This window comes from Talpa occidentalis, unplaced genomic scaffold (genome assembly GCF_014898055.3).
Source record: "Talpa occidentalis isolate TD23 unplaced genomic scaffold, MPIMG_talOcc4v2.1 talOcc4.11, whole genome shotgun sequence".
Taxonomy (NCBI): domain Eukaryota; kingdom Metazoa; phylum Chordata; class Mammalia; order Eulipotyphla; family Talpidae; genus Talpa; species Talpa occidentalis.
In genome coordinates this window covers 17,709,818-17,726,897 of record NW_023601104.1, presented here as the reverse complement: position 1 = coordinate 17,726,897, position 17,080 = coordinate 17,709,818, and the positions used below count along the sequence as shown (strand labels likewise).

Below are 17,080 nucleotides of genomic sequence, written 5' to 3'. Positions count from 1 at the left end.
TGAATGGGTGTTGCACTTTGTCGAAAGCTTTCTCAGCATCTATTGATATTATCATATGGTTTTATATTTCTTTTTGTTGATGTGTTGGATAACGTTGATTGATTTTCGGATGTTAAACCATCCTTGTGCCCGGAATGAATCCAACTTGTCGTGGTGAATTATCTTATGGATACATTGTTGGATTCTGATAGCTAAAATTTTATTGAGGATTTTGCATCTGTCATTAGGAAGATTGGCCTATATTCCTTTTTGTGTTGTCCTTATTCGGTTTTGGTATTAGTGTAATATTGGCTTCATAGACGTGTTTGGTATTGTCCCTTCCTTCTCAATTTTTTGGAAGAGTTTGTGAAGGATAGGCACTAATTCGTCTCTGAATGTTTGGTAGAATTCATTTGTAAATCCATCAGGTCCTGGGCTTTTGTTTTTGGGGAGGTTTTTAATTACCATTCAATTTCGCTGCTTGTAATTGGTCTGTTTAGGTGTTCTATTTCTTCTTTATCTAGCTTTGGGTGATTGTAGAGTTGTAGGAATTGTCCATCTCCTCTAGATTGTTGAACTTGTTTCCATATAACTGTTCATAGTAGTTACTGATTATTCTTTTGATTTCTGCTGTGTCCGTTGTGATTTCTCCTCTTTCATTTATGATCTGTGTATTTGTGCTTTCTCTCCCTTTTTTCCTTTGTGAGCCTGGCTAGGGTTTGTCTATTTTATTTATTTTTTCAAAGAACCAGCTCTTGGTTTCATTGATCTTTTGGATTGTTTTTTTAGTTTCAATTTCATTTATTTCTGCTTTGGTTTTATTTTTCTTTTCTTCTACTGGTTCTGGGGTTTTTTTTGTTCTTTTTTCTAGATCTTTGAGCTTCGAGATAGTTGTTTCTTTGAGTTCTTCTTGTTTTTTGATGTGAGCTTCTATTGCTATAATTTCCTCTTATTACTGCTTTGCTGCATCCCATACATTTAGGATATTGGTGTCCTCTCCTTGTCATTCAATTCAAAGAATTTTTAATTTCTTCTTTGATCTCCTCGTTAGTCCAGTGGTCTTCCAGTAGTGTGGCTTTTTCTCCATGAGGTAGGATAGTTCCTTGCCTTCTTTTATGATTTATTTCTAGTTTGATGCCTTCGTGGTCAGAAAAGATGGTTGTATGATTTCAATCTTGGTGTATCTGTTGATGTTTTGTCTTGTGCCCAGTATGTGATCGATCTTGGAGAATGATCCGTGTGCGCTTGAGAAAAATGTGTACTCCGTTTTTTTTGGGGTTTAGTGTTCTATAGATGTCTGTTAAGCCCAAATGTTCTAGGTCCTTATTTAGAGCTTTAGTTTCTTTACTTATTTTTTGTCTTGTTGATCTATCCATTGTTGATAGTGGTGTGTTGAAGTCTCCCACTACATATGTGTTTTCTCTGATGTCTGTTTTCAGAGAGGACAACAGTTGTCTGATATATTTTGGTGCTCTTTCGTTTGGTGAGTATATGTTAATGAGTGTTATTTCTTCTTGAAGTATTGTCCCCTTAATCATAATGTAGTGACCATTGGAGTCTCTTTTTATTTTTTTGAGTTTGAAGTCTGTTTTATCTGATATAAGTATAGCTGTTCCTGCTTTCTCTTTTGGCCCATTTGCTTGTAGGATTGTTTTCCATCCTTTGACTTTGAGCCTATTTTTATCTTTTGTAGCTAAATGTGTTTCCTGGAGACAGCAAAAGGTTGGGTTTTGTTTCTTAATCCAGGCTGCAACTCTGTGTCTTTTTATTGAAGAGTTTAGTCCATTTACATTTAGAGTTAATATTGATATGTTAGCATCTGTATTTGCCATTATGTTTGTCTTTCCTTTGATTTTATTTATTTATTCTTTTAATAACTTTTTTTTTTTTTGGTCTTCTTTCGTTGTTATTCGTCCCTCTTAGGTTCTGGCTTTAGTATTCCTTGTAGTATTTTTTGGAGTGGGGGTTTAGTCGCAATGAAATTCCGGAGTTTCTCTTTGTCTGGGAAGGTCCATATTCTTTCTTCATGGAGGAAAGAGAGCTTTGCGGGATAGAGTATTCTTGGTTGGCATCTGTTTTCTTGGAGTCTGTTGACTATGTCCTCCACTCTCTCCTTGCCCGTAGTGTTTCTTCAGAGAAGTCTGATGTCAGCCTGATTGGTTTTCCTTTGAATGTTATCTGTTTCTTCCCTCTTGTCAGCTTCATTATTTTTTCCTTGTCCTGGATTCTTGGGAGCTTTACTATTATGTGTCTTGCTGTGTTTTTCCTTTCGTCGTGGAAGTTTGGTGTTCTTCTTGCTTCTTGTATATCAATTTTCAGCTCCTTCTTCTCATTTGGGAAGTTCTCTTCAATTATATCCATGAATATTTTCTCTGTTCCTACATCTCTCTCCTCTCCTTCTGGAATTCCTATAACTCTTATATTTCCTTTCCTCATGGAGTCAGATAGTTCCCGAAGTCTTTCTTCGTTCTTTTCCTTCGTACTTCTCTTTCCTTTTCTGTTTTGTTCTTTTTATTTCTGTGTCTTCAAGATTACTTATTCGTTCTTCCATTTCATCTATTCTGCTTTCATTGCTTTTCCAGAGTTCTTTAGTTCCTCCATTAATTCTTTGATCTCCTGCATTTCTCTTACTTCCCTCTTAGGGACTCAATTTCCTTCTTCTGATCTATCACTTTTTTAATCATGGCAATTTTAAATTCTCTTTCTGGAAGGCTCAGAAGTTCTTCCAAGTTGCTGTCGTTGCAATCTGGGGAGTGGTTTTCTTTTTGTGGTGTGCTTCTTTCCTGAGGAGTTTTTAGGTTGCGTGTGGTTCTTCTACTCCCTACTGTCTGTTTCTAATTTGTCGTATGCGTTGGGACACTGTGTTGCTCGGACTGACTGACATCTTGGGTGAACTTCTCCGCTCCCCTCTGGCTCTTCCAGGAGCCATCTCTGTCTTCTGGGGGAGCTTTCTGCTGGTTTTAGGCAGTTTTTACTGAAGAAATGTCCCTGTTCTCAAATGGCGAAGCGGGATGCAGTCCCTGAGCCTCCGGTTTCAGGCACACTCTTCTGCGCACCCGGTCTGCCCCGGACGTGGGTGCCTGCTCCCTTTGTGGGCTCAGACTGCTGGTCGGAAGGGGCCTGGCGTGGAATAACTTCCCGGCTGGCCACTGGGTCCTCCAGAAACCTTCTGCCCTTTTCAAGCAGTCTTAAGAAATGTCCTGTTTTATAGGGTGTTAGTGACTTTTTTTTCCTGGTCGCTAGGTGGCGCCAGAGATCTCTCCTATTGTCCTTGGGGGGCTGTTTTTCGCCTCCCCCCACCCCGTGGGACAGAGAACAGAGCGGGAATGGTAGGGTACACCTCAACAGCTTTGGGGTGCTGTGTCTGCCTTGTGCCCCACCGTCGTGGAGAACCCACACCCCGAATTTTCGTGCCCCGGGTCTCAGTTCAAAGCCCTCAGTTCCAGGACGCGGGCTGTAGCCCAGTTCAGTGGCGCGGGAAGGGCGCCTTTTGCACAGCTCCCGTGCCTGGGCGCCTGGTTCCTGCTTACTCAGGGAGGGACCTTCACCTCAGTGAGGACCTCCGTGCGTCTCCCAGCAAGCCTAGGTCGTCTCCCCGCAAGCCTAGGTCGCAGGCGCGGGGACCTGGGCAGCCGCGATCCAGGTCTGCACTTGCTTTTCAAGCTCCCCGTGCGCGCCGCGTTTCCGCGCCAGCTTACCGGCAGCCCGGGCTGTGTGCGCGTCTCCCGGGGTCTTTGTTCTTCTCTAATGGCGCCAGGAGCTGTTCGCTCACCGCCGTGGCGGATCCTGCAGGGTTCGCCTCAGCTCCCGTTCACGGGGTGTGGTGGCTGCAATAGTTCCTTTCCACTCACAGTCCCGCTTGCTGCGTCGTTTGTTCTTGTGGGCCGTTTTGGTTTGTTGTTTCCTCCTCTCTGCCGGTCGGAGAGTGCCGCCTCTGTTGTGGGGTATTTTTGAGGAGCATTCTCCAATCCCTCATTTCCCCCCATCACTTTTCTAGTAATTCTGCTGGTAATTGTTTGGAGGCCCCATGGGACATGGATATTTGTCTGTAATGGTTATGGTCTACGGTTTATGTATTGCCTTGCACTGGATCTCCATCAAAGTCTATAACACTTGCTATACCCACATCATTTTCTTTTTCAGCAGCATCAAATTCCATGGTTTCTCCATCTGCTTCTTGACTTGTGGTTGTCCTTTATGGCAATCTGGTGTAAAAATACGTATTTGGTGTCATTCCTATTGCTGAAACCATATCCATTCCCTGCTTTGAATCATTTTACAACTTCCAAACTTGCCTTGTGATAACCTCATCCCCATCAGATGGCAGCAGTACAAATGTGAGGATCCCCTGGTGTCTGCTCCCTGTTATCCTGCTAGTGGTGCCAGGCTAGGTGACCCCTGCATGAGGGCGTGGGCAGTGGCTGCTGCTTATTCTTAGCCCAGATGCTCATGGTTTTGAGGGTGATGACTGCAGCAGGCTGGAGTAGGTGTGGCTCCTCCCGGGTGTGATGGTAATTAGACTGGCAGCAACAGGATAGTTCAGGGGTCTCTGGGGTCTGTTCTACAGTGATTTTTTTTTAATATATTTTGCAATGATAACTAGTTTGAACACAAAGCTTGTTAAACTAAACACTTGGAATACTTGTCCCCAGCAACTTAGAATTCTTGATTATTCTAAACTCATCAAGTACATGATATGTCAGTACCCGCTGCATATAAATCTACCATAATACTTTAGAAATATGAAGTGAGAACAATGACTATCCTCATCCTCACTCTATTTCTCATGAGGGTGTGGTATCCATTGTTTATTGCTTAGAGAAATTTGCCAAGAACAATGGCCAGTATTTAATCCAGCTGCATCTTGAATTGATTAAAACTATTTCTTCATGTAAAGATTATTTTTACCTTGAGTGAGTTTGATTAAGGGATTCTTTGATCATCAGAGAAACAGTGATATGGAAAATGAGAAAGAATTGGTAGTATTGATTGTCTTCTCAATTACAACATGAACATGTAACTGTTCAGGTTTGATATAACCAAAAATCCAATTTCTGATTGAAGATACAGTTAGTATTTTTTACTTATGATATTTTAAATATTCAAGAAAAAGCTGGCTAAATAAATAAATTGATGATAAAAATTGGGAGATTCATTTGGTAAAGACCAGGCACTCGGTGCTTTATTTTTATTTGTGATTAGAACATAAGTAAGAAATGTTCCATTTAGGTACAATCAGTAATACTCTGGGATAAATTTAGGAAAATTATCCATGGGTATAAAAAGAAATCATAATTCTGAAGAGTTGGAGTAAGAAGGAGGGTAAGTTGGTATTTTTGAAGTAATTCATTCATTCCAGAGAAGGGGCAAGTTTTAGAGTTAAAAAAATTTCCAAATAAAAATATCCCAGCTGGACTATTTACAATAGCTAAGCTATGGAAACAACCTAAATGCCCAAAAATAGATGACTGGATCAAGAAGATGTGGTACATAAACACAATGGAATATTACTCAGCATTCAAAAAAGATAAACACATGCAGTTTGCAGCAACATGGATGGAGTGGAAGGGATCATGCTCAGTGAAACTGGCCAGTAAGAAAAAGAAAAATACTGGATGGTCTCACTCATAGCAGGAATTTAGAAAACCTAAATAAGGGACCAGGAAAAAGACTAATTATAATAAAGTAAAAATCAAAATCAATAAGCAACTATAAACCAGAGACACACTGTGGGGCGGGGGAGGGAGGGAGTAGGATCAAAACAAGTGGGGGTGGGAATTGTATGGGGACTATAACCAAGATGAAAATGCATACACTGTGCAAAAATGAAAACTGATGTAAAAAATATATAAAAAATAAAAATAATATCTTAAAAATATACTATTATCACCTATTTTATGACAGATGTGCTGAAAGACTATTTTGCTTAAGGTCACACAACTGGTTTTGAATGCAGGCAGTTTGACTCCACATCCTTCCTCTTAACCATTACACCACATTCCCTTTTTTGAATTCCAGAATAGAAATTCATTTTATGACTTAGGTGACTAATAGGATGGTGACACTACTTAAGGAGACCAGGAAGATTTATTCTGGACATCTATGGAGCTAATGAGTTCAGTTTTAGATACACTGAGTTTGAGGTCCTCTGCCAATCACTTTGCTGAGGTTTGAATCACAATGGATAATTGCTGACTCTAGCTAATTCTTTCTTGAGTTCTAGAAAGTGAGATACTTATTAATGTCAATACTCATTAAAACTGTGGTTTCTGTACAGGTTGAAAGTAGTGACACACCATGGAAATTGGTGGGAATGTGTAATCAAACTCCTGCAGCCCATTAACCCCCCAAATCAGACCCTAATATGAGGCAAATCACTGAGAGCCATACTATTGTGTATTTTTAGTGTGTATTCAGGAATATGATGATCCCTTCTCTCACCTCAAATTCTATTGCAAAGATAAAGGAATTTCATATTTTATTGAACACATTCTAAGTAGCAATTATAGCCAAAGACCACTGAGTTAGGGTCATTGTGACAAAATGTCGAATGGATAGACAACTCAAAATTTCTTTTTAATTCACTTAAGACAAGGCAATGCCAAACAATATCTGCTTGAGAGAACTCAAGTCAGCCAAGATTCTGCCCAGGCCCTCAGATTCAACTTCCATTGCTGTCAGATGGAATTACTCAAAAATATTTAAAAGGGGCAAGTTAGGTCTACGATACATCATTGTGCCAGAGCTTTTTGGTTGCTGCTTATTGTTAGTTTTTTTTCTCCACTTGCCAAGATTTAAAAATGGGTACAAGATAAAATAAATTTTTGAAGTAGATTTCAAATCTCTGGTGGTTGTTGGATTCGTTCCTTAATAATCTTGCCTCAGGATAGGAGGGAAATAAAAAAATTCTCAGAAATAGGTAAGTCTTGATACATTTTCCTGTCATGCAACTTGTAGATGAGACCAGGGAAGACAAGTTGTTTTATATTTAAATAAACAACCTTTCATGGTGCAGAGGTCCTCTGACAATGTCTGTAAATTTCTCTGTGACTCCTAACTCTTTAAGATGCATATAGTTTTCTCTAATAAAATTTCATGATATAAGGGCTCGTTCAAAAGTTTGCCCATTGTCCTAGAGCGCAGTGAGTTCTCCCTTAATTTCTCCCAGAAGTTCACAAGTCAGGAAGTCAGAAAACCGCTGTAGACAAACACTCCACAGTTTTGGCTAAGTTTGTAGATTATGTTAGGGGTATCTCTCTCCAAGTACAAGCTGTACCCATAACAGAATGATAAGCATGCCAAGCTACTCAAAATAGTCCTCCCAATAACAACACATGTGTTTGTATTAAAATACTATATTATTATCCTTGGAAAGAGTGAAGTGACTTTTCCTTTAGATCCTACGTATAAAAGTAATGAGTAGAATAAAATTTGTAGAATTGAAAAAATAGCCCATAAATCCAATTTCACCGTTTCTTCTGAACTTATAACCAGCATATCGGACAGTACACATGCATATTCACCAGGATCTCATAGATTGTTCACTCTCAACATGCCTGACATCTTCAAGTCAAGTTCTCCTTCTTAGAATTTCTACTTAAGTTGGTGATAATCGGGTACCCAAACCAGAAATCCAAGGGGACTTTTCAAATCCTCCCTATCCTTAGTTTTAAACTTGAGTTGATGTGTCATCCTCTACATATCTTTCAGGTACATTCTCTCTGTCCCACCACCACTGCCACAATAGCCTTATTTGAGACCCACATCATCTCCCATCTGTACAATTGCAACTACCTCCAAACTAGTCTCAACTATTTCTAGTCTCTTGACCCATCCTATCTATCCTCCCTCCACAAACCAATGGACATAAAATTTCTAAATTACAATCTTATTTCCTTCTTAACTATCTCTCCCATCCCTTGCCTCAGTGGCTTCTAAATTCTTACATAAGAAAGTCTGAGTTTTTGGTATGGTGCCTAATGTCCTTCATTGTCTGAGTTGTCAATACCATGTTATCATCTTTATTTCACAGTAAAAGGTTTTTTTCTTTTTACATCAATAAAACAATTTATTTAGAGGGGAAAAAAGTGGAGAGAGAAATAAACACACCAGCCCATGCAAGCCCAAAATGAGGGGATCCTTGGTTGCTGTTGGTTCTCCTTTTCTTGGTTTGGTTTCACTGAAATTTAATCATTTTTTCTACCTTTGGTTTTGGGAGATAATAATTTCTCTACCCTTCCCAGCATCCCCTTTTTTTTCCTGAAAAGCTACATAATCAAACATTGAAAGTAATTTCTTAACTGGGGAATTTTTTTAAGAAAAGAAATGAAAGAAGATCTCAGAGTAATCTCAACCTACATGATACTGAATTAGAGCTATGTATTTTAATTCAAACCTGCTTTACTCTTTCACCAGGATTATGACATACAACCCCTGAATAATACAATGTGTAAGAAAGTGTAAAAACACTGCATCAAAACAAAATTTTTATAGGTGCTTTAAAGGAGAGACTAAATTGCTTTTATTTTTTGGATCTTATCACAAGTTTATATAGGAGCATTATGTATTCAGTTGTACAGTCATCCTAGGATCTTTGATTTTTAAGACTGGAGAGGGTCTTGATCAACATTCTATTCTTTTTTTTTTTTTTGCCTCTATTTATTTATTTATTTATTTATTTGTTTGTTTGTTTACTTATTTATTTTAATCTATCACAGTAAAAGGTCTTTGAACATTCCAGTGCACTTTATGCTTCATACATGTCCAGAATGGGTCAGTTCCTTCCATGGTCACTATGGAGGTAACATCTAAAACCTCTATTAAAACTCCCTCACAGCTACATTTTTAGTTCAGAGAATTGTCTTATTCAGGTTTCTTGATTGGCAACGTGTTGTATCCATATATTCCCTCTGATCCAGTTTTTACTCAGCTTCTCCTTAATATTTTCTTCTGCTTTTCTCCCCTGTTTCCAAACAGGAGAGACCTCAGGCAAGTGATATCTTGTCCCAAGTCCTTCATACTAAATACCAACAAAGGTCCATCTGAAGGGATATATGAGTCTCTGCTTTTGTATAACAGTGCCCTTCACCTCCTCTACAGATTACAAATGCCCTTCATTGATCATAAAACCCATTCAGTGTCCCCAGATTTGGGAAAAATACCCTGTTCTATCCAGATTAAGATAGTGGTTCCCTTCTGTTTGCAGTCTACACCTTGTACACCTTTCTATTTTATTTATCTCTTCTAGGGTATCATCTTGGACAATATCTTTAAGTTGGCTGTGTCTGACCTATGAAAATGGGATAAATGAACTCTTTGTTCATTGCCATCACATAGTCAATATGCAATAAGTATTACTAGAATTGGTAGAAAGGATACATCAAACTAGGAATAGAAAACCATCTACAAGGTGGCGATACATTTTTGTCATGATTATTTTAAGGGTCAAGTTTAGGATTTTGTAATTTTAAGTTCCTATTACCTACATAAAAAAATTTTATGGGGGGCCTCTCCGGTGGTGCAGCAGTTGAGCGCTGGGTTGCGAAGCTGCCTGCAGCCTCTGCAGCGCCGGTTCGATCCCCGGCTGCTCCCCTGCCACTGGAGGAGGGTCCCACATGGCACACAGACCTCTCCTGCCGCCCGCTGCTCCCCTCAGCAGTGTACTTCGGTCCTTCTGCCTGCTCTGTTCCCTGCTCTGGCTCTGGTGAATTCTCTCACCCTCCCGCGCTTCTGACTATACCCAGTGCTTGTATAAATAAATAAATAAATCTTTAAAAAAAAATTATGATCCTGGACATAGTAGAATTGATATTGTTGGGTCCTAACTCTCACAAAATTCCTTTAGAAAACTGTAGCAAAATTAGCCAAAGAATATTAATGTTCATGAACCCAAATTATCTTTGTATATCATCTGCACTCAGTGAAGTATTTATTCACACACTGGGCTGTTTGAAATGAAGTTTTCTGATGAACTTATGAGTTGCCTCCATTTGTTGAAATGGTTTCTAATCTGTGTTAAAGTTATGATGTTAGACTCATGATTTATAGATGTGTGCCTTTGCACAAACACCCCTCCCCAATATCAGAGTTTATTATGCAAATAATTCTTAGGGAGTCAAATGAGGATTTTCCCAAGGGTAATTCTGTTCTCCATATGGAACAGATCTGAAAGTCTGCTTTCTACCCTCATTAAATAATTTGGTAAGTCACTCAATGATTACCAACAATGGTCTTCTCATCTTTCCCCTCTATCTTTGTTCTTCTAGCCCTTTATACTTTATTTAGTATTCTTGAAATCACTCTCCAATTAAAAAAAAAATTCTTTTGGTTTCTACAATACTCAGCTATCCCGATCTTTTTCAAATCTTGACTTTTACTTCTTCAGCTTACAAATGTGGGTATTTTATACACTTCAATTTTGAGAATTCTGCTCTCTCTACTAATGATACCTCATGTTTTACTTGTACAGATATTTGTAATGAATAAAGTTAGAGAAGCATTGTAAGTACCTTTCTTTCCTTCTCATCTTTATGTCACAAGACAGGGACAGAGGCTGCTCTTTTTCATGGATTTTACTTTCCTTTTCAAATTTCTGATAACAATGCAGTTGTGTAAGCTTTCCCAGAAGAATATTCAACCTGAGAAATAGTTGTAAAAATAATTTTAAAGAAAAAATATACGTGACTTTTTCTCATTTAAGGGGAAAATGAGAAATCAGAAAAAATAATACAAATTTTGTATTCTTAGGTTCACAACAATATGTTTACACATATTTTTTACAATATGTTTACACTTTTTTTTTACACATATGTTTACACAAATATGTTTACACACATTTTTCATTATCAGTTAGGAATTCTGAATTTCCAAAATCCCATTTCTTAAGTAGTAACACTTACGACCCTGTTAGGTCCTAATTGGATGCAAGAATTAGGACCCAATCATATCAATTCTACCATTTCCAGGATCATAAATTTTTTATGTAGATTAAAATATTTTAGCTTCCAAAATCCTTAATCAATGCTAATTTATAGATCAAATTTTTAAATACAAGAATATTGAAGACTCGGGCTTACAAAAAATGTTAAAATAATTCATTTCCCTCAAATCTGTCTTACTAAGCAATCACTCAATAAGTCAGGAGGAGAAAAATAAATACTGAATGGTATCACTAAAATGTAGAATATAGAGAAACCAAACTAAACACCAGAGAAAGACAACCTTAAAAAGCTAACTCTTGAAAACTGACTCTATAACTGAAGCATCCGAATGGGGGAAGAAAGCACAAGAGACTACATGGTGAACCTTAGGTGATTTGGTGGTGGGTACCCTACAGTGGTCATACTTGATAGAATCCTAATGTTACTACAATTAAAAGCACAAAAGCAACCAGTCACTGAAAGGAGAGAAACTCCTTTGTTGCCCCTACTGGCAGAAGTGAGTGGTCAGTTCTCTCTCTGTTCTTTAGGTCCACAAATACCATATGTGTAAATAAAACTCACAGTTGGCTGAACCATCTCATCTCATTGTTTTAACCTCACCCATAGATGATTCACATTGTGTCTATTCAACTGCAAACTATTTTGTGAACTCAACATAGAAAAATCAGTCCAGCCAGCATTTGGACTACAAGAAGATAGGAAGTCTATAGAGAGCAGATTGGAAGAAGCAAGTTCTTTCCAGGATCCCAAAGACTTGTGTTTAGCTAGTTCCAAGGAACAAAGCATAGAATTAAGCAAATCAATGGTTTTATTATTGCAATGTATAAGGTCTTAAAATGCTAAGTAAAAATAACAAGTATTTGTAAATGGTGATTATAGGCCTGATACAGAAAAAAAAATTTCCTTTCTCTAAAAAAAATTTTCCCTTCATAGTGATAATAAAACAAAGGGGTCAAAAACATGACAAAGAGTGAAGAACAGAAGGAGACAATGTCATTTAAGGACCACGGACCATTTAAATGTTTGTGTGGTCTTTCTGCCTTAATAATATTCAGATGCTCAACTGTTTTTCCCCCAGATTAAAAAATACAGTAATTAAAGATGTGAGGCCATCAAGAAATCTTTCTGATGGTCAGATTTTAAGACAGCTAGATTTGTTTTAATCTCCCCTCCTCTATTTTATTTTGTTTCAGGATATTTTTTGAAATTTTGCATGAAACAAATATTTTACAGTTCAGAAAAAAATTCACACACTTTTCTTGTACAAATTTCTAGAAATCCTTGGCTAAGCAAATTACTCAACCAAATGCAGTACTTACAGAGTATGCCAGAATGTTGGTTACCATGAGAAAAAGTCATCTACATTAAAACTGTGGTTTTGAATCCTTCCTGAAATGGAGTTTAAGGGTGTTTATTTGTTTTTGCAATCTTGAGTCCATATTTTATTTTTAGTCTAGGAAAGCATTCAAGGTGGGGAATTTTCATGCCTTTATCCAAATAACACCCGTGGTCACTTTACTAAGAAGCGTTGCAAGTTCATCACTCGTACCCTCTTCATCTATTAACACAAGGTTCTTTAAAGATTCCCTACATAATTAAACCTCTGCTTATTATTATAATCAGGAGTATCACTGAATTATAGATGCATGAAAAGTCATTTCTCATTACCTGTTTGGACAGAGAGTCACAAAGAGTTTTGAGTCACTGGATTATTTATTTTTCATCCTTCATGCTACTCGTTCATTTTGATTATTTTGTGGATTACCACACTATGTCTTCATCAGGCATTTGAAACTCATTAAATTTTCAGTATTTTGTTGTTGTTTTTTTTTTAAATAAAAATGCCTGAAAGAGGCAACATGTAGAAATGTGCTCTATCTAAATAAATATCAGTTGATGGGACTTAGTAAACCAATCAATATGTTAAAATCTTTTAAGTGTTCCATTTTTTCTACCTTTTTTTTAACTTGAGGTATAACTTACATAATATAAGATACTAGTTTTAGGTGTACAACATAATGATATGATATTTGTATACATTGCATAAATGTAGTTAACATCCATTTTCTACATAGTTATAGAAATTGTTTTCTTGTGGTGAGAACTTTTAAAATCTATTCTCTTAGTAATGCTCAGATATTCATATACAGTATTAACTATTGTCACCATGCTGTGCATTACATCCTCATGGTTTACTGACTTTGTAAGTAGATGTATGTACCTTTTAACACCATCCATTTTGCCTAAGCCTCACTTCCCACCTCTGACAACCATGAATTTGATCTCTGCGCTTATCAGTTTTTTAAAGAAATTCCACATACAAGTGAGATAAAATGATACTTGTCTTTATTTTTCTGATTTATTTCACTTAGCAAAATGCCCTCAAGCAAAATATCCATATTGTTGAAAATGGCAAGATTCCAGTCTTTTTTTATGGCTCCCTGTCTTGGCTAATAAGTGATGCATAATAACCATGGATGTGTGTATATCATTTTCTTTGGATACATACCCAGAAGTGGAACTGCTGGATCATGTGGAATTTTTATCTTTAATTTTTGAGGAACCTCTATACTATTTACCATAATGACTGCACCAATTTATATCCCCACATTCCTTTTCTCCATATCGTCACCAATATTTGTTATTTCTTGCTTTTTTATATAATATTCATTCTACAGATGTGAGATGATAATGTGATTCTGATTTGAGTTTCACTAATGATTAATGATGATGAGCATCACATACAGGCTCCTGCGTACCACAAAGTCACATCATTCATCAAAAAGTCTTAATTGATCACAATATTTTTGAACTGGAAGAAAGTTTTTAAACTTTCCTTCATTTTACAAATGAGGAAACAGACTAAGAAAGGTGAAGAAACTCTCACCAAAGTTACATTGATACAGAACCTATAGTTGATCATTCTTACAAAGAATAAAGAAAAAAAGTATCTTTGTTTAACTTTGGGAGAAGCTTGTGATACTCTACACTGTCAGGTTAGACATGGGTAGAGGTGAGAAAGAGGATAAGCACATTAAGGTAATTCTTCCTAACCCCTTTAAGACAGGACATTGTCATATTAATAATACTTCTGAAATGAATATATTTACTACACCAGCTATGCTTTAATACACTGACCTCCATTGAATATAACTAAAGTGAGAAAGAGATTGACTTTTGCTCACTCCCTCAATCTCTTTGAAATCAGTAAGAAGTTAAAATTACAAATAAATACTGTACTCTTTGGAGGAGTGACATTTCAAAATTCAAAGGATATCAAAGCTGTTCTCCTTTAAGAACAAAGGAGTCTAAGAACTTTTTTACCCCAGCCAACCTGATTAAAGCAAACTCTTGGTATCCTAGAATTTCTCCCCAAATCAGGAACCTTTTTAGTAAAACCAGAGAGCAGTCATTTATGAGCATCCCCTCATCTTTAAAAAGGCAAACCTTGCCATCCACAGCAATTAAAAAGAACTCTGTCCATGTGGGGAACATAAAATAAGAATATGGCTCAGAGGAAGCCAGTGAAAGTAATTTGGTAAAAGGCAAAAGATTTATACAATCTGAAGAGAAACCAAAGTATTAGTGAAAGTAATTTGGGACAGGACAGTGCCTTTGGAATCCTTCAAGTTACACCATGGACTAGGTTTGAATATGAAAGCAGAGGTTTTATCATAAGGTGACAAACAAGCAATAACCTCAACTTTAAATATCAAAGACTTCTCTAAGTTGTCTAGTACAACAGCCAGTTGATCCAGAGGGCTGTGCTATGGTTTGTGCCTAATTAATTTAAATAGAACCTACATTAGCAATATTAATTTTGGCTTGCACTGTTAAGAATTTTTTTCTAAAGTTTTCCTGCATCCATGGAATTTCCCCAGCTTCTTAAACTGTCAAATCATTTGTAATCTGTTGAAAGCTATTTGTGACCTTTTTTGAAGCTTAAAAAGAAATAACTCCATCTGTTGGCTACATTACCAGAGGATTCTGGACAGGAAGAAAACTCAAAAGTAAAAAAGAAGAAAGACAGTTTTTCTCCTGACCTTTGTAATTGTAATGTTATGTTAATTGAATCTGAATTTCTTGTTAACAGCTATTTCATCGAACATTTCTGGGAACTGTATTAAGTCAAATGTTTATAGGAAAGCAGGTGTTTTCACTCTCATTTTTGTGTCTTCCCATTTTCTCCACAATATCCATTTTCCCTTTTTTTTTCTCTTTTTTCTTCATTCCTAAATGAGCTCCTGACCCTTTACCTTATAAATTTCCTTTAGTGAGAAGTTCCTTGTTTCACAAATATTTGTTGAAGAAATAATTGATGAAAATCATCACTTTCTCTGAAATGAACACTATTTGTATGTAGGCTTAAGTAACCATTTGTGTCATAGATTACTAATACTTTTTTTGAGAGATACCCATATAAATATGACCTTCTGTTGCACTGTATTTTATTTTATAATTCAAAGTAGAAGCCTATACATTTTAAAACTAGGGGAAAAATGCCTTTTCTGTGTACCCTATTTTAACCATTTCTTAGGATCTTCATTTCTGTGTAGAGGCTGGATTCACCACCTCTCCCTCTGCTAACTTCAGTTCTATGGTCAGAATCGAAGGGTTTGTTCTTGTTTTGTCTGTTCATTTGCTTTGTTTCTTTACATTCCACATGAGTGAAATTACCTGGTATTTAATTTCTCCTTCTGACTTATTTCACTTAGCATAATAACCCTCAAGTTCCACCCCTGTTGTCACAAATGGCAAGGTTTTACCTTTATATATACTTAAATTGTTTATTATTCCATTGTGTATAAATATCACATCTTTATCTAATCATCCCTCAGTAGGTTTGTTTTCTTATCTTGGCTAATAAATAGTGCTGCAGTGAACATAGAGGTGCATATATCTTTTCCAATTCAGATAGCTGTAAGGTGTTATTTGTTGAAGAGCAAATAGTGATGATATCAATTTTAAGGGATCACTTAAATGAGTGATGAGTTGGTAGCCAAAATAAATCCTATTAATTACAAAAAAGGCAGTGTTATAGAGTGAAATATTTCCAGAGGTGAAATATATCTTTGAAACACATTTACTCTGATCAACTGGAATACTATAGGATAATCCAAGTTCAAATTTTCTATAGTTTTCCATTAAATACTAAGACCCTCTCGAGTGTGTCAATCTCAAGAAGTTCAAGCAGAAATGTTTTTATTTCTTCAGAAATTCGAACTTGAGAATTCACCAGGTTTTAAGGTCAGTGGGCACAGCATTGAACAGACAGTAAAGTCACAAGGAAGTTAATTTTATCCCAATTATTAATATTTCAGTGATTCTCCAGATCCATAATACTTCCCCCTCTCTTTTCCATTTTTATTTTCACTGTCTCAACTGAGGGAGAATTGTAATTACACACACTTTGAGGGATTGTTTATGCACTATTTCTGGAATCTTCTTGTGGACTAAATTTTCTAAGGATGCTTTGTCATCTTGAAAAATAAATAAGATGTGATTACACCCTGGCATTTTTACAAAGCCAAGGGCTTTGCTCCATTTTGTTTGATTTTTGTCTGAACTTCTAATGTCAGAAAATTCTATCACAGATATAAAACATGCTGTCACTTACTGTGTACTACTTTGTACCTCAGTTCTAACATTTTTAATAACAGAACACATTTTCTGCCCTTGTGGATGGTGAACAAGCATTCTGAGTTGATGTAGATAAGTATAGAGCAAGCTTCTTGCAGGAAATATCTTTCTAATCAGCCATCTTGTCCTGGGCTGAGATCAAGGGACATGAAAGATACTAGGAAAAAATTTAGGAATAACAGGCTGATCAAATGTTCTCGCTTGTAAAAGAAAGCACTCAACATACTAAAGTTTAGTTCAAGTCTAGGGAATCAATATCAACCCACCTAAGGATTTTTCTAATGTTATCAAAAGTCAGATCACTAGAATTACATATGCAGTATTTTAAAGACTGACTTTTCATTTTCCCTCACCCAAAGTTGAGCATAACAAGACAGAATTTGGGGTTTTGTTTCTTTTTCCTTTCCCTGAATTCCTTTCCTGTGCATGATATATGCTAAATTACCTTACACCCCCTGTCCCTGGCTACCTTTTTAGGGCTTCTGCATTCTCTAAATGGGATTTTATTTTATTTTTTAAAA

At 36.7% G+C, this 17,080-nt stretch overlaps 1 long non-coding RNA gene across 1 annotated transcript in view; it reads right to left on the bottom strand.

Annotated features, from left to right (window-relative positions):
* The window catches only part of LOC129146875 (uncharacterized), a 55,721-nt gene extending 39,124 nt beyond the window's left edge, over nt 1-16,597 (bottom strand). Inside the window, exons 1-2 of the long non-coding RNA XR_008554191.1 lie at nt 16,537-16,597; nt 10,488-10,616 (exon numbers count right to left, since the gene is read on the bottom strand). This is a non-coding gene — a long non-coding RNA (uncharacterized LOC129146875). The remainder of the gene's footprint in view (nt 1-10,487; nt 10,617-16,536) is intronic.
* Nucleotides 16,598-17,080: the final 483 nt, after the last annotated feature.